Source organism: Eriocheir sinensis, unplaced genomic scaffold (genome assembly GCF_024679095.1).
Source record: "Eriocheir sinensis breed Jianghai 21 unplaced genomic scaffold, ASM2467909v1 Scaffold1408, whole genome shotgun sequence".
NCBI classification, from domain to species: Eukaryota; Metazoa; Arthropoda; class Malacostraca; order Decapoda; family Varunidae; genus Eriocheir; species Eriocheir sinensis.
This window is the reverse complement of record NW_026110749.1, coordinates 2,501-18,045: the sequence shown is the minus strand read 5'-3', so window position 1 is coordinate 18,045 and position 15,545 is coordinate 2,501. Positions and strand designations below refer to the sequence as shown.

The window sequence follows — 15,545 nt, the reverse complement described above, 5'->3', positions numbered from 1 at the left end:
ATGAAGCAGTGGCTGGTGTCATTGGGCCAGCAGATGATGAAGCAGTGGCTGGTGTCATTGGGCCAGCAGATGATGAAGCAGTGGCTGGTGTCATTGGGCCAGCAGATGATGAAGCAGTGGCTGGTGTCATTGGGCCAGCAGATGATGAAGCAGTGGCAGGTGTCATTGGGCCAGCAGATGATGAAGCAGTGGCTGGTGTCATTGGGCCAGCAGATGATGAAGCAGTGGCTGGTGTCATTGGGCCAGCAGATGTTGAAGCAGTGGCTGGTGTCATTGGGCCAGCAGATGATGAAGCAGTGGCTGGTGTCATTGGGCCAGCAGATGATGAAGCAGTGGCAGGTGTCATAGGGCCAGCAGATGATGAAGCAGTGGCTGGTGTCATTGGGCCAGCAGATGATGAAGCAGTGGCTGGTGTCATTGGGCCAGCAGATGATGAAGCAGTGGCTGTTGCCGGAGCAGCTGATGGTATATTTTCCACAAGTAATGAACAATGTGCTGGGATGGTCTCTAGCAATACAGCAGCGGGGCTGAAAAAAAGCGTCATATATTAGTCATGATTAATGCATGTAACAACCCTTAACTGTGGATTTCCTGCAAGAAACCGTCACCAAACTACAGAAATGGAACAAATAGTGGCTGCTACAATTCAGTGAAGAAAATGTAGTCCTGCACCTTGGGAGGGTTATCCAGCATACCAATACCACATGGGAAACACTCCACTATCCACCGCAGAGGCAGAGAAAGACCTGGGACTATTATGTGACCAGGCTAGCAGTGGAAGCCAAATCCATGCCAATCGTAGCGGATGGGTTAAATAGGTACGTAGTTGAAGAAAAAGGGTCTTAAAGGTGAAATATTACTTATTAACAGAAATATTCCACTATTTGTTATTGGTTGTAAAATAATTGACTGATAAAGTGTGTATCTACAAAGAATATGAATTTATGAGTGATTAATAAATTGTTTTAATGAGAATATAAAAGTTTTTTCCCCAAAACATACAGGCCAGTCAATATTTCACTGGTGCTTGACTGTTGCTGCTGTCCTATCCCTAACACATCATCAGCCGTGTCAATGCTGAGTGGCTCTGGTACCCCTTCAAATACATGAGACGAGCAGCCTATGATGTCATCCACCAGTTTATCTACCACAGTTAATGTCTGCGTATCTGTGGTGCCACACGTGTGGGGCACTCAGGTGCTGAGGGAAATGTCATTGTTATGAAGGGGCAGGGGCAAACCAGTGTATGCTGTGAGGCCTTGGTGTGGAAGTTCCCTGTCTGAACTGTGCAGCTAATCCCCCATACAGTGAGGGCCTTTTTTACTCCCTCAGGGGCTGTGCAGCTGAGAGAGTGGTGTACATGAGTGTGGGTGTGTGAGTGTGTGTGCCTGTCTTGGCTACCACCCTTCATTGGGGGAAGACAGCCAAGGTATTTCGATAGATTGATAGTCATTGACAGATGAACATCAAAAAAATTTATATATAAAATATACGGTTCACAGCTATGGACTTATTAACTTTAAGCTGAAATAACGGCATTGTGGCCAGTATAGCTGCATTCTGTGAGCACATAAAAAACTAACTAATACAAGTTTTACATATCAAGACATAACAACTAAAAAAATTACCAGTCTGCCGCTGCTCATTCTTGCACTTGGCAATGCGAGGCTTTGATTTTTGTTGTACGTTGTACCAACGCCTCTCACAGTCATCCTGCGTACGGGGTCCACTCCCAGGGAAGGCACTGTCAGGGTATAAATGTGAAGCAAGTTTCTTAATCGTTTCACTATGGCATGCTGTTTATTTCCCATACCTTCTCCAATAACATGTAATACATGCTGTGATGGAAAGCTAAATCAGTACCGGTATTTTATTTACATGCATCATAAGACATTAACGTTTTAGTTGTTATGAACATGGCCATAAATACTACTTTTCATTACCTACTTTTCTAAAATGCTTTTCTCTAAGTAGGATGATATTACACAATACAGCTACACAAAAAAATTCAAAGCATTAATCTTAATTCCATTCTTTTGAGTACTTCTAACCTAACATTATATCACCAGAAACTGTTTGACCAATGCTATCAAAATAATATTTTAATCTTACTTTACCATTCTCATCAAATCTATCTATTCCGATATAGTCTTAACATAAAATACTTGTAAAAGTGTTGAGAGTCTGGCATGCCCAACCCACCCACCCCCCAAAAATAATCTAAATAAGGGATAAATAAAATAACAGGTAAATATGACTTGACTCTCTTATACTAACCCCCTTTCCACCCTAACAAACTTGGGGACCTACCATGTTAGGTTAGGACGTGTTTGGTTGGAGAGGTTTAGCAGGAGTTGGTTTAGTTATGTTAGATTGTTGAGGGAGTGGGGTTGCAGAAGTAATGGTCATGATGATGCTATTCACGTGGAGGAGTAGGAAAAAGTATGTTATGTTTGGAAACTCTGTGGTTGTGTTTGTATACAAAAATACCCATTTGACGAGGTTAGGTTAGTTTGCAAGTTACTTGAATCATGAACGTGTGAATATGTAACAAACAAAATAAAAGCGTTAACCTTAATCTCATTATCTTGAGTACATTCCAATCTAACATTATATCACCATAATCTGTTTGACCAATGCTATAAATATACTATTTTAATCTTACTTTACCATTCTCACGAAACCTACCTATTCCCATATAGTCTTGACATAAAGTATTTGTAAAAGTGTCCATAGTCTGACATGCCTAGCATCACCCCCCCCCGCCCCCAATAAAAAAAATAATAAACAAATGAAAAATAATAAAGAATAAAAAAAGGTCAAATATGCCTTAACTATCTATACCAACCCCCTCTTACCCCCCAACAAACTTGGCATGTTAAGTTAGGATGTGTTCGGTCGGACAGGGCAGGTTTGGCATGGTTAGGTTTAGCTATGTTAGGTTGTTGAGGGAGAGGGGGTTGTGGCAGAAATGGTCATAATGAAACTATTCAGATACAGAATGAAAAGGTATGTTCTGTTTGGAAGGTCAGTGGTTGTGTTATTATGTAAAAAATACCCACTTGATTAGGTTAGGTTAGTTTGTAAGCTAACTGAAGCATGACTATGTGATTACCAACCTTGTTACAGCTTCTGCCACTTCAGTCCACGCTCTCTTCTTATCCTCAGGGGTGATGCTCTTCCCATAACACCCTCTGATTGTACGTATTTTTTCTTGAGTTTGATGTAAGAAGACCGTTTCATCTGGCGACCAATTAAACTTACTCCTTTTCTGCGCTGGTTCTCCGGCCCATAGATATGCTCATTGGGGCAGATGACGTGGTTATGGTGCGGTAATTTCAGCAGAGCAAGTCGTGACGCAGGCGGGGAGATACGGGCATTGACGAGTGACGGAGTAAAAACAGCCTTGGAGGCTGCTTCTATCTGCCACAAAACTCAGTATTTTCTTGTGTTTGCCATTTATTATGTTTCTGTTGTACATTTATACATCTTTTCTTTATTTTTCTTTTGAAATATATACTTAATTCATGTCGGATGTTTACGTTTTGCACGGAGGCGTCCTTAGCAACGAGCCCGCCATAAAGAAGAAGAAGAAGAAGATAATAGTAGCCAGGATTTGCTAATACTTACACTCAAAGTTGACGAGGATAGCTTTTACTCTTAATAATTTGAAACTATTAACTTTGATAGTAACTTTAAGAGTAAAGTTAATAGCTCTCGAGGATACGAATCTTAGCTCATCTTTCTGAAGAGTTTGGCCTCTGCTCGAGACATGCGCCAATATACACTCCACTGCCAACCAGTCCAACGAGAAAGCAAACACTATGGCGATGAGAAGGAGCTCAGCGGTGGCGCTGGTTCTTCCTATAGCATGATGACAGGCGTAGTTCAACGAAACCAGCACGCGTCACGCCTCCTCAATCCACCAGGGCACAGGGAACAGCTGCGCTGGCCGAGGTGTTTGATAAACCTCTGTGAAGCGGAGAGAGCCCATATTCCAAGAATGAACGGTTATACACCTCGGTCAGTGTTTGAAGAGCGATCTTCACCGCCTTGACGTCACATGCCTTCGTCAGCACTACAGATTCTGCCGGTGGGTTAAAGCAGTGGATTTGGCTTTGCCAGGGTGGTACTTCATGAGTACCGCGGCACACCTTGAATTTTCCCATCATGGCACTTTGCTCCATCGAAACCAAGTCCCCGCACTTTGGCCACGTCCAATCCAAGGCTTTTCAGCGTGCGGGAAACGATTTTGCCAAACCTTACTGTGAGGTCTGGGCGCGCACAGCAAGGAAGTCTTCTTATTTCCTCGAAATGCCGAAGGATGAAAGTGCCTCACTAAAACCTACTTTCTGCTCAAGGTATGAGGAATGAGGTCACAAAGATTTTTCCAGGCCTTAAATCTTGCCTATAATATTCAATATACGATTCCGTAACTTAAAGACTGAAAATATATAAAGAAAACTTGAGTTCCAGAAAAGAGAAAGGTACCCGTTTTCGTTTTGATTCTCTCAGAGTGGACATTTTAGTGATGGGTAATGTCCGACACTCCCGCCTGGGCATGTATGTACTACGGGCCCTATACGGTATAGCAGACGTTAGACGAGGTAAACGGCAAGAGCCAGTGGTCCCTGGGCATGTGCCTGTTGTGCCCTGGCCCTCCTGTAGGAGTGAAAATTACATCAGACACCGAAAAATAAAATCTTGCCTGAGCATCCCGTCCACCTCCATAGTAAAGCCTAAGGAACCTCTATAGAGGAGGAGTTTTAAGTTTGAGGACAGCGTCCAGAGCTATCTAGCGCGTCATTTCGCTCCCCTACAGCTCTCAGCTTTAGGTATCCTAAATATATTTTATGTTTCTCAATTTATGTGTATTTCAAATATTTTAGTTATCCCTGACATTTTTTTTTTTGGGGGCCTGCCATCTGGCTCCCCACCCCCGTATTCATGCCTGCATACATGCCTACAGCCGACGACACACATTCCGTATTATAGCTGCAGCACATTATAAGCGAGTTAGGTTTCTACCACCATCCGCAAACACTCTAGACTTTAGAGGCGAGATTTTTGGGGGCGCAACATAAAATCTTTGTTAATATCAATCTTGAGTACGCAAAATGTAAGTGAGAAAAATATATCACCATGGTGCATGGGGACCCATCTTCCGACTCACAGACTACTCATGCGAACTGAGTATGAAGTTTTGACAGCCAGCAAAGTTTGAAAGCGCCGTCTGGCGATACAAGGCTAGCATGAAAGTGAGATTCTGTTAACCCTTTCATTTGGACACACGAGAAAGGAGGGCGGAGTTGTTAGGCAGGATAATGTGCTGTACCAGGCCATATGGGTCTACCTCCATGATATGGGTCCTAGCGCATGGCGCCATATTCCGCGCGCGCTCAGTTCCTCCCTCCTCCCCCAATCCCTCACTTAAGGATACACAGCTGTTACCGGCGCCCTTCACGCGGAGATGAGGTGGACGAGAGGATTGAGTAATGATGGTTATGCCGTGGAGGCAGCGGCGGCGTGGGGCACAACGGTGGAGGCAGAGAACAGGGACTTGGTGGAATGGGCGGTGCGCGCGCGTGAGTGCGGCCCGTGCGGGATGTGATTGGTCAACCTGCGGCCAACCCCTGACATTGTGTTCTCCCCTCAGCAATATTGTTCCTGCCACCTGGCGCACGGACGAGCCGCCAGCAGTCGTGCGGTATCACGCCGCGACAGCAGTGTGCACAGGGCAGGAGAGGCCAGGCTGCGGAATGAGGTAGGGAGCGGGCGCGGGCGAGGAGAAGGACGGTGTCGCCCGGCGGCGGGCACGTCACCAGAGGCCACTTTGTGCTTTATCTGTCGCCCCATACCGGGGACGGTACTGGCGCCTCTCTCACACCGAGACGAGGGGTAATGTGAGCTTGCGTCATCGGAGGCAATTCCTGCCGGGCAGCAGCGGGACGGCAGGGCAGCGAAGGTCGGGGCGTGGCGGCGGTGGCGGAGGGCGGGCGGCAGCGGCAGCCCGTGATGATGGCTGTTACGATGAGACTCATTCACAGGTATTACAATTAGCGTAGGCGGCTTCCCGGTGTCTGCAGGTTGTTGGCACTCCTCCCAGTGGACGTCGTTTAAAACAAAATCAGTATGAAGACGACGTAGCAGTGCGCATGTGAGCCCGGCTGTGGCGGGGCAGCGTTTGGGTGGTTGATGACAGTGTGAGGCGAGGCAGCAGGGCGTGCAGTGCTCGCTGCGACCCGTCGTCGCTCCGGTGATAAGCCAGCTGACCATCTCGGAGTGTCCTGGGGCGTCCAGTGACTGTAACCTGCACGTTGATGGCGTAACGCAACAGCCTTGAACTTCTGACACTGTGAGGCAACACACACACACACACACACACACACACACACACACACACACACACACACACACACACACACACATACACACACAAACACACACACACACACACACACACACACACACCCATACACACACACACACACACACACACACACACACACACACACACACACACACACACACACACAACACTGTCGCCACCTCCGCCACACCTCTTCAAAGGATTTGAACAATAATAATAATAAATAACAGTAATAACAGCCTTAAAAAAAGTGTAATCCTAAACTCATGGCGACTCTGCCAGCCTGGTCACTCGGCCTCCGAGTTGACTACCTCCCAGGCCCCGGCTCGCTGCCTCTCCTGGCTAATATTGAGTACTTCTTGGATACCACATCAACAACAAGCTCTGATTTATGGTGGGGTAAAATGTGTAATCAGGCATGCTTAGCTTGAGTGGGTTTTCATCGTCCTACTCTTTTCTCGCCTGTGAATGGCTATGTCGATAGAGGGAGGGAAAATACTCTTGATTTGGGAAACGAAGAGAATGATAGTAATCCTAATTAAAACAGCTGTGTGGTGGTGGAGATAGGAATAGGTTGTTTTGGTAGTTACGGATGGTAGGGAAAAATAGGAATGGTGGTGGTTCGGTGATGGTGGTGCTACATTCACTACCACGCTAACACCAATCAGTTTGTGTTTCTGTTGACTCAAGGAATCATATTTAGTCAAATCCTCCTCCTTCTGTTTCTTTCCTTTCTCCTCCACTTCCTCTTCTCATCTTCATCCACTTCCTCGTTCTCCAAAACCTCCATTTTTAGCTCATCCATTCTTCTTTTTCTCATATTTACTTTGCCTCCATTACCTCTTTGACCAACTTCTCCTCTTATTCTTTTTCTTCTGTTTCCCCCTCCTTCTGCTTCTTTTCCTTCTCCTCCACTTCCTCTTCTCATCTTCATCCACTTCCTTGTTCTCCAAAACCTCCATTTTTAGGTCATACTTTCTTCTTTTTCTCATTTTTACTTTTCCTTCATTACCTCCTTGACCAACTCCACTTCTTATTCTATTTCTCCTGTTTCCATTTCCTCCATTACCTCCTTTTCAACTCCTTTCAACTCCTTTTTTCTGACTTTCCACTACCTTCAACTACTCCTTCATTCCTTTCCCCCTCATTGTCTTTCAAAGCCACGCACTCCTATTAACCTCAACCTCCTCCTCCTCCTACTTCTCCATTTTTCTTCCCTTTTTCTCGTCCATCTTCGTCGCCTCCGCCCCGCTGGTAATGGTCCGAGGGTGATGATGATGATGATGATGATAAGGGAAGGGACGTGAGTGACTTATTACACGAGTGCTTTATTTCACGGATTAGAGCTTCGCAGGACACGGCTTATTATTGTGTTTGCCCTCATCGCCGCTAGAGGGCCGGATTCGGTGTACTATCTTTACCAATGCCCCGCAGGACACCCAAAATCGACGGAGACGAAATCTGGCAGAGTCGCTCTTCCTCCCCCTAATATGTTTTGTGTTGAGTGAGGAGGAGGAAGACGAAGACGTGGAGGAGTCTGTTTTAGTTTCGATTTTGTACTGTTGTTGTTATTGTTGTTACTTTCGTTTTTTTTCTTGATTTTTCCTTTGTTGTTTTTGTTGTTGCTGATATTTGTTGTTGGTGGTATTTGTTATTATTGCTATTTTCTACTTAGTGTTCTTGTTGTTCTTGTTGTTGTTGTTGTTGTTGTTGTTGTTGTTGTTGTTGTTGTTGTTGTTACTTTCGTTTCTTTTCTTTATTTTTGTTTTGTTATTTTTGTTGCTGAAATTTGTTGTTGGTGGTATTTGTTATTATTGTTATTTTCTACTACTGAAAGTGTTGTTGTTGTTGCTTGTAGTATTATCGTTTCCTCTTATACTTTCAGTCCAATCTAGTTACCTTTTTTTTTGCCTCCAACCCGCCCGGACCCTTTTTTATTGGGGTGGGGGTGGGGATTGGCAAAAACATTACAAAAAGCACTAATGATCGTCGTAGTGCTTGCGATAGTGGTTATTGTCGTGATGATGGTGGTGGTGGTGGTGGTAATGATGGTGATTGGGGGGGGGAGGGAAGAGGTTGGGGGTTGTGATGGTAGTGGTGGTGGTAGTAGTGGTGGTTAGGGGAAGGGTTGTGGCGGTATTCCTATTCTCTCTACCTCTTGTATTTCGTCTATTAAGTTTTTTTCCCCCAACAGGTGATTTGATTACAAGTCGGTGCGTGGCCGGAGGAGGAGGAGGAGGAGGAGGAGGAGGAGGAGGTTTAGGAGGAGGAAGAGGAGGGAGGGAGGAGGGGAGGTCCATGTGCTTAATACCTAAATTCTTCTTTCGGTAATTTCAAGTCGAGGTGATTAAAACTGATTAGGAGACTTTATGGAGGAAAGTGTGTGTGTGTGTGTGTGTGTGTGTGTGTGTGTGTGTGTGTGTGTGTGTGTGTGTGTGTGTGTGTGTGTGTGTGTGTGTTGCTATCGTCCTTATCTCACTGCGGTATGTTGATGTTGGTCATTATTGTGTTTTGAAGACGTCTGGGAGGAGGAGGGGAGGAGGGGCGGAGGAGGAGAAGGAGGAGAAGGGGGAAGAAGAGGAGGAGGAGGAGGAGGAGGAGGAGGAGGAGGAGGAGAAGGAGGAGGAGGGGTGAGGCAGCTTTTGGCTTGTAGAAATTCATATTATTGTTTTGGTGTTGCGTTGGGATTTATTTTGTGGTGGTGGTGGTAGTGGTGGTGGTGATGGGGCTGGGACAGGTGGTGTTAGTGGGACAAGGTTCGTTGAGTCACAAGTACAGTGCTCTCTCTCTCTCTCTCTCTCTCTCTCTCTCGTAACACAATCAGAGAAGCAACACAACCACCGACACAACACCTTTCTTAATTAGTCCTCGTGCTTTGGCCAGGTAAGGGAAGGGGGGGGGGGAAGGGCAGGTAAGAAGTGGGAGGGAAAGGCATGTAAGGAAGGGGAAGGGAAGGGCAGGTGAGAGAAGGGGAGGGGAAGGGCAGGTGTGTATAGGGGAGGGAAAGGACAGGTAAGGTAAGGTAATCAACAGGTGTGGGTGGGTCTTGGCTCCGCTGCGTATCTCCGTCTCCTTACCTTGGATAGATAAATATAGGTAGATAGATAGATAGATAGATAGGTAGGTAGATAGATAGACAGGTACACAAAATCAAGAAAGCAACACACACACACACACACACACACACACACACACACACACACACACACACACACACACACACACACACACACACACACACACAGCCCCTCAGTTCCTTGCAGGTGACCCGGAAAAGGAAAAAGGGCAGGTTGGAGGGCGCTCACAAACCCTTCCCTTCATGCCTCCCTCGCTCCCTCCCTTACTCACTGCTCTGATTCCCGCTTGCGTTCATTCCTCTTTCTCCTCTTTATGGCTTTTTGATCTCTCTTCTTCGCTCTCTTCTTCTCTCCTGTAAGCACAAATTAAGGAGACGGAGATGCGGATTGGAGTAAAGAGTCCCCTCCCTCCCCCCCTGTTGATTACCTTACCTGTCCTCATCCTCCCCTCCCTCACCTGCCCTTCCCCTTTCCCCTTCTCATCTACCCTTCCCCTCCCCTTCTCACCTACTCTCTTTTGTACTTCTTTCAAATCTTTATATGTCTTCCTTACCCTTTTTCTTCCTACTCATACCATCTTCTATGTATTTCTTTCACTTCATGTCTATCTTCTTCTTTCTTCTCATATTCCCTTCTCCTCCTTTCATGCCTTCTTTTTCCTTATCCTCTCTCTTCTTTCTCCTTCTTCCCTCTTTATTTCAGTTTTCCTTCTTTCCCTTTTGCATCCTATCCTTGTTTTTCTTCTATCCTCTTTCCTGTTCTCCTTCACGTCCTTCATTTATTCACTCTTTCTTTCTATCATCATCAAAATCCCAGTCCTCCTCCTCTCGTTCTTACTCCTCCTCAACCTAACTCAATCTCTTCTTCGTCCACCTCCTCGTCTTCTAGTACCTCCTTTTCCATCCCCTGTGTTCTTTTTTTCTTCGTTCACCATCACCAACTTTTCCTTCTTTCTTTCCTTCTCCTCCAAACTCCCTACTACTCCCTCCTCTTCCCCTTCTCTCCGCTTCCTCATCTAAATCCCACTTCTTCCTTCTTCTTCAGTCCCTCCTCCCCCCCACATCCCGTTTTCTCCTGCCGGTGCCAGCGTCGTCACAGCAGGTCGTCTCAGGCATTGATCCGTGCAAGGTGCGTTTGAGGACCGTGTTCAGGGGAGCAATAAAGCCTCCACTCACTCTGGGATAGGAAGGGACCGCACTGTATCTAACCCGTCTTTTCCTTGCAGCCTCCTTGTTAGTTCGACCCCTCTCTCTCTCTCTCCCCTCTCTCCTTTCTCTCTCTTTTTCTGGTTCCTGTTAGCTCTTTCATGTTTCTGCTTTGTTTTACCTTCCCCCTTTCTCCTGCTCTCTTTCGTTCTCATGCTCTCTTTCTGTTTATGTTTTCTATTCTCTTTCCTTCTTTTAGCTCTTCTTCTCCTTCTCCTGTTCCCTGTTCTCTTGTTTCTTGCTCTCTCTCTTCTCTTTCCTTCAACTGTTGCTCCTTCTCCTCAGCAGGTCTCAGGTCTTCTATCCTCTTCTGTCTCCTTTTCCTTCTTCTCTTTTTTCCTTTTCCTTCTCCTGCTCTTGTCTCTGTCTCCTATCCTCTTCTTTCGTCTCCTGTTTCCTTTTCTCTCTTCTCCTTCTTTTCCTTCTCCTCTTCTGGCCTCCTCCTCCCTCTCACCCCCTTTTCCTGCTTCTCCTGCCTCTTAATACATCTTTCTCACCTCCTCCTCATCCTCCACATCATCATCCTAGTGCCTCCTCCTCCTCCTCCTCCTCCTCCGCCCCGCCCGCAGCTGCACACACTCAGGAAATGAAGGTTGATCGCCGTTTATCGCTGTTTACCCTTAATTAGGCGGCTCGTGGGGCGACGGTCATTAATTTTCTTCGTTTTCCTTGAGGGTGAGGTAATTAAAGGGGTCATTTATCTATATTGTTTTTTCTATTTCATTTTATTATTTTCTTATTTTCGTTTGATTTTTGTATTAGTTCATTATATTTCTTGTCTTATTTTTATTTATTTATCTTTGCAGTTCAATATATTTCGTGTCTTGTTTCTATTAGTTATTTTTTTCTAGTTTCATATTATTTGTAGTCTTATTTTTATTATGTTTCTAGTTCAATATATTTCTTGTCTTATTTTAAACTGTTCTCACCTGTTATGTCAAAAGGTAAAAGTGTATGTCAGAAACAGGTGTGCAAAGTGGTGCCAGGTGTAGTTTTCAAGGTGTTGGTTGCAGGTGTGTTTTGTTGTGATGATAGTGGTGGTTGTGGTGGTGGTGGTGGTAGCGATGGTGATGATGATACTAAGGGTACAGGTGTGTAGATTGCTGTGGTGTTGATGTTGGTGGGGGTGGGGATAGGTGTTTTGTGTTGCAGTGGTGATGCTTCTAGTGGTAGTGATGGTGATAATGGTGTTGACAAGGAAGTCTTTCAGGTGTTTGTCAGTAAATGTGTGATGTCTCCGAGTATTGGAAGGGGGGGGGGGTAGGGGAAGGATAGAGTGGTGTTGTGGTGTTGCAAGGTGGTGGTGGTGGTGGTGGTGGTCAGTACAGGAGGGGGGGAGGGAGGTGATTTTTCTGGCACCGTGAACCTGAGGGAGAGGCCTGAAAGGGTGCCACTGTCCGCCCCCTAGAGAGGCATTTCCGGAGGAGGAGGAGGAGGAGGTGTTGGGTCTTTCCTCCATCTCCTTCTCTTCCTCCTTTCCCCTCTTCTCTCCTGTATAGGGAAGTTTAGTTACTCAATGTCACTCCCCGGGGCCATGGGTGAAGCGGGGGAGAAGATGGAGAAGGGGTGAATGAATGGAGGAAAGGGGGGAGGGAAGGAGGGAGGGAGAGAAAGAGGAAGGGGAGAATGAAGACGGGAGGGAAATAAGGAGGAAGGGATAAATGAAAGAAAAATGAAGGGAGGAGGAAGTGGAGAATAAAAGGAGAATGAAGGGAGGAGGGAAAGGATGGAGAAAGGGGAGAGTGAAAGGAGAATGAAGGGAGGAGGAAGGGGAGAGTGAAAGGAGAATGAAGGGAGGAGGAAAGGGAGGAGGAAGGGGAGAGTGAAAGGAGAATGAAGGGAGGAGGAAAGGGAGAGTGAAAGGAGAACGAAGGGAGGACGGAAGGATGGAGGAAGGGGAGAGTGAAAGGGGAATGAAAGAGGAAAGAGAAGAATGAAGGGAAAATAAAAGGTCGTGAATGGCGGAAGTATAGGGAGAGAAGGAGACAGTGAGGAAGGGTAGAATAAATGAAAACAAAGATAAAGGTTTAAGAGGAAATAAAGATAAGAGACAGGAAAGTAAAGAGAAGATAAAGATACACTAGAAATACAAATAGGAAGTCAACAGGTGTAAGTTCATAAGAGAAAGATAATAAATGGAAGAATATAAGAGTAAGTGAGGGGAAGGATATGGGTATCATGTGAGGGGAAGGGAGGGGAGAGGAGGGGAAGGGAGGGGAGAGAAGTGGAGGCGGGGAGGGGTGAAGGGGCGTGAGGGGAGCGTATAAGGTTAAGGAAGGGGTCGAGATGGGCGGAGTGGAAGCTTGACGTGGGGAGAGAGAGAGAGAGAGAGAGAGAGAGAGAGAGAGAGAGAGAGAGAGAGAGATAGAGAGAGAAAACATTAAATAGGAGTAAAAAAAAAACTAGACTAATGATGAAGGGACGATGTGAAAGATTTGAATTGTTTAGATAGGAAGAGGAGGAGGAGGAGGAGGAGGAGGAAGAGGAGGAGGAGGAGAGGGAAGAAGAAGAAAAAGAAGAGGAAAGAGTAATGATAGAGAAGCACACAGAGGAATGGAGAAAGAAGGAGGAAGAGGAGGAGGAGGAGGAGGAGGAGGAGGAGGAGGAGGAGAAGAAGAAGAAAAAGAAGAGGAAAGAGTAATGATAGAGAACCACACAGAGGAATGAAGAAAAAAGGAGGAAGAGGAGGAGGAGGAGGAAGGAAATGAAAAAAATGGAAGTAGGAAAGTGAAATTAGGGAAGAAGGAGAAGGAGGAGGAGGATAAGGAGGAAAGAGAGAGAGAGAGAGAGAGAGAGAGAGAGAGAGAGAGAGAGAGAGAGAGAGAGAGAGAAGACAGTCATGATGAAGAAGCACACAGAGAGAGAGAGAAAAAAAAAGGAAAAAGAAGTTACAGAAGGAAGAGGAAGGAGGTGGAATATAAAGTGGAGTAAGGAAGGGAGGAGAAGAGTGAAGATGGTAGGAGGAGGGGGAAGAGGAAGAAGAGGAGGAGGAAGAAGGGCGGGGTGTGTGTGGACAGCGCGTCAATACCCACAAATAATGCGCAAGAATGTACAGCTTCGGAAACCGCCCCCAAACCCGCCCAAATTAGGTTCAGGTGTCAAGGCCTTCCCGCGACCCCCTCCCTCCCTCCTTCCTGCCCGCCCATTGCTGTGTTGTCAGGTGTTTGTGTTGAGTTGTTGTTCTTGCGGTGTTGTTGATGTTCTTGTTTGTTATTTTGTGAATGAGTTGAATACATACTTTTCTTTTTTTTAAGGTTTATTTGATTTTTTTTTCTCGCTTCTATAATGTGATGGATTTGATGATTATAATGTCTCTATTTATCTGTCTTTCTGTTTCTCTATATATTTATTTTATCTTCTTTATCTATCTTTTTTTCTGACAAATTTGATGTTTATCTTTATCATATCTTCAAATCGATCGATCTTTATCTGTCTATCTTTTTCTTTGTTCATGTGTTTCTATATCTATCTCTGCCTATTTGCTTACCTCTCTTTCTTTACTAATTTCTCGCATTCTTAGTTCACTGTTATTCAACCTTATCGTAAACACTGTCTTTACATCGTTCTGTCTCTAAGTTTGCGTCCATCCGTATTATTTCAAACGATTCATCTTTACCGTAAGTATTGTATCTTTTATAAATCTTTCATTGTTTCTCTCTCTTAGTTCACTTCTATCATTATTTTAACCCATATCGTAAACACTGTCTTTATATTGTTCTGTCTCTAAGTTCGCGTCCATCCGTATTATTTCAAACGATTCATCTTTACCGTAAGCATTGTATCTTTCATAAATCTTTCATTATTTCTCTCTCTTAGCTCACTTCTATCATTATTTTAACCCATACCGTAAATACTGTCTATCGGCCACCTCTTTGGATTCTTTTATGGAGCAGCGAGTAGTGGGCTTTTTTGTGTGCCCTTGAGCTGTCTTCTTTGTCGTAAAAAAAAAAAAAAATCAGCAAGGTAAAATTGATCTCGGGTACAGAAAATATGATGCATAACCAATAAAAAAGAAAGCACAAAAAAAAAAAAAAAAATCAAAGTGTATGTGTGACGCCGCATCGTAATGGCGTGAGAATCCGCGCGATAATGAGGCAAATTAGGCGACGCGGCCATAAAGTTGAGGGGCTTTTTTTGCGCCATTAAACGTGAGCCATTATTTTTATTATGAAGGTAACCCGACGCCGCGCGGGGAATTATTATCGGGGGAACGTTATGATAATGTGACGTACGATACTAGTCTCTCTCTCTCTCTCTCTCTCTCTTATATTATCACTTAACCCTTTTCCTTATCATCATTCTTCATTTTTACTTCCTTATTATCCTTTCCTCCTCCTCCTCCTCCTCCTCCTCCTCCTCCATCTTCTGTATCGCCTCATCCTTTTCTCTATCTTCATCTTCATTATTGTTTCCTCTTTATCCTCTCCTCATCCTCCACCTCTTCCTCCTCCTATATAACTCCACCCATAGTTATTTTTATTTTTATGGTTGTTGTTATTGTTGTTGTTGTTGTTGTTGTTGTTGTTGTTGTTGTTGTTGTTGTTGTTGTTGTTGTTGTAGCCGCGCCTTCCACCACACACGTCTCTTTCGCTTGCTTACAATTGACAATGATGAATGGCCTGTTAGCGCTCTCTCTCTCTCTCTCTCTCTCTCTCTCTCTCTCTCTCTCTCTCTCTCTCTCTCTCTCTCGCATAGTGTTGATTTAGCGCGGCGCAAGAACTTGCAAATTGATGCTGCTTTGCTTAGGAAATTTTTATCTTATTTTCTTTATCATTTTCTTTATTAGTGTTCTCGCGCCTTCAAGACAGACATAAATCACCCTTGTTGCTGCTGCTCGTGTGTGTGTGTGTGTGTGTGTGTGTGTGTGTGTGTAAAAAAAGCTGGCCATGTGCG

At 45.0% G+C, this 15,545-nt stretch overlaps 1 long non-coding RNA gene across 1 annotated transcript; it reads right to left on the bottom strand.

Annotated features, from left to right (window-relative positions):
* Positions 1 to 378: 378 nt before the first annotated feature.
* On the bottom strand, positions 379 to 3,175 carry LOC126990007 (uncharacterized). The gene is made up of 3 exons (XR_007743941.1): positions 3,120 to 3,175; positions 1,629 to 1,744; positions 379 to 527 (listed from the first exon to the last, which is right to left on the bottom strand). It is a non-coding gene; the product is annotated as an uncharacterized LOC126990007 (long non-coding RNA).
* Between the last annotated feature and the right edge of the window lie 12,370 nt (positions 3,176 to 15,545).